Below are 4,880 nucleotides of genomic sequence, written 5' to 3'. Positions count from 1 at the left end.
GAGGCTACACATTTTTTATTGCAAGAGAAGATGACATAACACCACCACATAGCCATCGTTCATTTTTTCCATAGATGTAATAAAGTGATTACATCTCATAAACTCAGCTATACACTTTAGCACTTGGGTGTAGTTTGATCAGATTTAATTGACAGTAGTGTCCCTTTGGCATCTCAAGCAGAAAACTGTCACGACATTCTCTTTTGAATTCCCATGTTGTTACATTTCCATTGTATATGGAAATATGTGACATCATGCCAAAACCAAACGAGGATGACTTGATCAGAGTAGCCTTCATTCGTTATATACAAAATGTATTTAGTTGTGGTCTATCCAATCCCTTATCCAGAAAAGTGTTTGAACAAACAGACCACATTGACACCCACAAACAACCCGCTCTGCAGTGAACCACATTCCTGCAGTGCTGCAGGAATGTAAAAGAGTAAATGGAGTTTCAGCAGTGTGTCACCAACACCCTGACTGAATGATGACTGCACAGCCTCAGGTGTAGCTCCTCCTGTAGGCTTGCATGCACAGGCGTGCCTTAGTTCAACAGTTTTTTCTATTTTGTTTTGAATTGATTGACTCTGAGCTTTAACCCTCCTGTTGTCTTTGGGTCAAATCTGACCGATTTACTACTTTCATCAATCATAACTTTTTTGTTTTAGATTCGATTGCATTAAGGCTTTATGATATCCTTCACAGTAGACATTTGAACATATAACATTGCTGATCACCACTTTCATTGAAATTTGGATGATTTAGTCAACTTTGTAACACCCATGGTGTGACCGCCATAAAGAAAAGGAATTAGTAACCATCCGGATCAGATACACACACGCACACAAACACCCACCCACCCCCACACACCCCCACACACCCCCACACACACACACACACACACACACACACACACACACACACACACACACACACACACACACACACACACACACACACACACACACACACTCTCTCTCTAGATGTGTCCCCCCCCCTTATGTGCCCAATCCCCCCATGTGAATCACACCTGGCACACACAAACACACACAAAACAATTTGACACATTTCCCGCTCTTATGTGCCCATCCCCCCACATGGATCACACCTGGCACACGCAATACATGTTCAGTGTGACGTCTATTCTTTGTATATGTACTGCAGTTGTTCATGTATACCAGTAGTCTGATACAATATTTACAGTTTGAAAGGGTGTTAAATGAAATTTGGTGATGATTAATGGTTTTTGTGTTAATGTAATAGCAGTTAAAACAGGACCGGTCAAATGTGACCGCGAACACCAAAGTAAGGGGGGAACACGAAGACAATAGGAGGGTTAATACAGCTACATCTCAAATGAGTTGGTGCTGAATTGATAGTCAAACAGGGTAGTGCTGTTGTATTTACCACTCTTCCCCTATTGTCCATAATGCATGTCAACATAATACAATGAAAGAAGTCACACTGATATTTCTTATACTAACAAAGAGGTTGAACAACACAAAGAACAATCTGCTACGTCAGTCACTGCAATGTGATTACTTAGCCTAAAGTATATTGCTTTCAATTACTGACACAAGAAAACTCATTCACTCACATTTACACTTCACTTTTCATGCTACCAACAATAGTTATACTAGTAATAAAGTTGTTGATTGATTGACTAGTTGTAGATTTTGTTTGTTAATATAGAAAAACATGTATATTTATAACAAATGTTTTACATTGAAAGTAATGTATTTAAAGGTCAGGGGCTTTGACGTAATAAATACCAGCCTCGTGTACTCTTATGGCGCGTTTCCACTACACGGCCTCGCTCGGCCTCGCTCGGTATGGCTAGGCCTCGTTAGGACTGGCTCACTTTATGGCGCATTTCCATTACAGTTTAGGAACTGGGGTAGTATCTATAGTAACGCAGTGTAGGCGGAGCCGTGACGTCATCTTCAATGAGAACCCCAGAAAAACAACACAGCCGTTAGCTATTAGCACTCAGAGCTCACAGCTCCTCATATATGTTCAGAAACTAGACAAAAGTTAAACAAGTACACACCACAGACTGCCTGTGTCATGACGAATACAGTCGCTGCTTTATTTATGTCTGTATAGGCCGTTGTTGTGAGTGTGGACGGTCGGAGCATATACTGCGTTAGCTTAGCCAATCTCCATTTAGAAAACACGCATTTTAAAAGGTTTTTCGCCTGCCGTCTGTCTGCAGACTTCTCAAAGCATTAATTCATGGTTTTTACTAACCGGTATCAGTATGTTGTTACTTCGGCATCATTTTGAAACGTGTATTACAATTAAATCACGGTCAAATATGTCCATCTTGTTGTAGTTGTAGCCCCCTTGCCAGCGATTCTCTCTCTAGTTTAGCATACTCAGCCCGACTCAGCCTCGTTGTCTCTGGCCCTAGACCCACGATTTTATGAGGCCAGAAAAACTGTGAATTAGGACCCGCCGGCCGGTACTAGGCCAAATGGAAACGCAACCAAAGACGGGCCGCTGACGTCACAGCCCTCTTAAACCGTGCTCCGCGCTGTAGTGGAAACGCGCCATTAGTTTGTCTTCTTAAAGAGGCCCTATTATGCTCTTTTAAGTCTTCCCTTTCCTGTAGTGTGTAATAAAGGTTCTTGTGCATGTCAATGGTCTGCAAAGGCTCAAATCCTGAAGGTCATGCCAGAGGGAGTTTCTCACCCACACACCCCCCTTGCCTGAAATGCCTCTTTTGTACTCCTCGGTTTACTTCCGCAACACAGTGACATCACTGCATAACACTTGCGCTTCTATTGGCTAGCACTTCAACACATTATACATGATAAAGTAAGGGGCAACACATCCCTAAGTGGTTGACCAATCACAACAGAGCCGGCCAGCTAACCAATCAGAGCAGACTGGGCTCTGGTTTCAGACAGAGGGTGAAAAGAGGTGCTGCAGCACAGGCATATGAGCAAAAATAAAGAGCTTTTTGAACATTAAAGCTATTGTGGTAGCTCATTTGTTATAATGAGCTACCACAGTTGCTCATTATCACATGTTTTCCCCCTCATATTTCAGCAATACAGGTCATTTATTTGAATTCCATTTCATGAACGACTCTTTAACGTTTCTGTGTATTGTTTCTTTTCAATCAACACAGCAACTCATAGCACAAGTTGAAAAATACTTTATTCAAGTGGAACTGAGTACAACAATAAAGTGTAAACATTTAGCTAACTGTGAGAGACAAATACACTTTCACATTTAGTTTTCAACGTTCACCATAAAAATACAATTAGGAAAACTTCCTATTACCACAATAAGGGATGTTAAAACTATGAATGCTTCACAAAATGTGATGCCCATTGAACGGCAGATTATGCAGTGTTTTACATCACATGGTAAATGTTGGTTCTTATAGCACCATGGCAAGGCTTTGGGGATGAACAGATCATTGTAATGGAATGATGTGCAGCGAGTGGTGTTTGCTTTGTGGGTTTGTCAGTGGAATGATGCTCCTGATACAACATGTCTGTTACGGCCCGTCCACACAGCGGCTTTGGAAAAAGCTTGCCGGCGGGCGTGTCTCAACAACCAATCACATGAATCTCCCGCCCCTGACACACAAGCAGCGGTTTGATTGGCTAGAGCTTGTACTGGCATATGATTTGATTGGCTGACGCTTCCACCGAAAGCTTCAGAAGCTTCAAAAGTTGAACATTGCTCAACTTTTGCAGCCTGAAACGCCAGGAAAGCTCCGCTCTGCTTCCCACAATGCAGTTCGGCGAAAAGTGACGTCACCCCATTCAAAGTGAATGGAAGAAGCTTCCAACGCTGCTGTGTGGACGGGCCGTTAGACCCTCTGTAAATAAAAACCACTTTTCTTATGATTAAGATCCATAGGCTACTGCCTGAATATGCTTCATGAAAGACAGCTTTTCCTTCAAATTAAATCATTTTTCATACTAAATATGTAGGTTTCTTTTTTTCTAAGGTTTCATAGTTCTGTTGTTTTACTTAACCTGTTGCCTGAGAGACCCTGGTACCGGGGCACTGCCGCAACATCTTGCAGGAAACAGTGTCTGAGGGCATGTTCATTTAATAAACTATGAATGTTTTATATCCATGTAACGGTAAGAAAATCATCTAACTGATCATTTTTTTTTTTTTTTTCAAAAGAAAACCCACAATGCTAACACTGAGCCTCTGAATTAGCAACGAGCGAAAAATGCTAACAGATTACTGCACCGAAAATCACTCACAAAACCTTATTATTTATCTCTTCTCCACATCCATGACATCGATTCACATCGTGAGGTGACACAGAATCGATGGGTACCCTCATTATCACTGAATTATACGAATTTGCGACGTTATAAACAAAAACAGACATCAAAACAGGTGACGCTAGGTAGCTAAAAATGCTAACATTTTTACCTTGGCTCTGTAGTCTCTCCAAAGTGGTCTTCAATGGCATTAAAACGATAAAAACGCTGCTGAAGTTAATCCATAGGTTAATCCAATGTGTCTGTGTCCCTTTGAAATGATTTCTGATAATCCATGAGCAAACAGACGGATAATCCATGTTTTTACGTTTCTAGATGTCAGAGCTAGACTGTAGCTTCACTCTAATACAAAATTACATGCGCAAAGCCCCCACCTTTTTGTTTCACAATGAGTGTGTGTGGGGGACTCCCCCTTCGATTCTATTGGCTCTAACGGTCAGAAAGGTGTCAACCATCAAAATCGACCAATGGGTTCCAGAGATATGAAAACAAAACAATTTCCACTGAAATCACCTCAGAGGTGGAGTGTTTTTGGCTAAACCTCTCTAAAAAGGTCAAATGTCACTTGTTTTGCATCAATCTTGATACAGGGTACTTATATGTTGTACTTTGGATTCC

The sequence above is a fragment of the Trematomus bernacchii genome, unplaced genomic scaffold, assembly GCF_902827165.1.
Source record: "Trematomus bernacchii unplaced genomic scaffold, fTreBer1.1, whole genome shotgun sequence".
Lineage (NCBI taxonomy): Eukaryota > Metazoa > Chordata > Actinopteri > Perciformes > Nototheniidae > Trematomus > Trematomus bernacchii.
The sequence above is the reverse complement of the archived record's forward strand: the minus strand, read 5'-3'. Positions refer to the sequence as shown.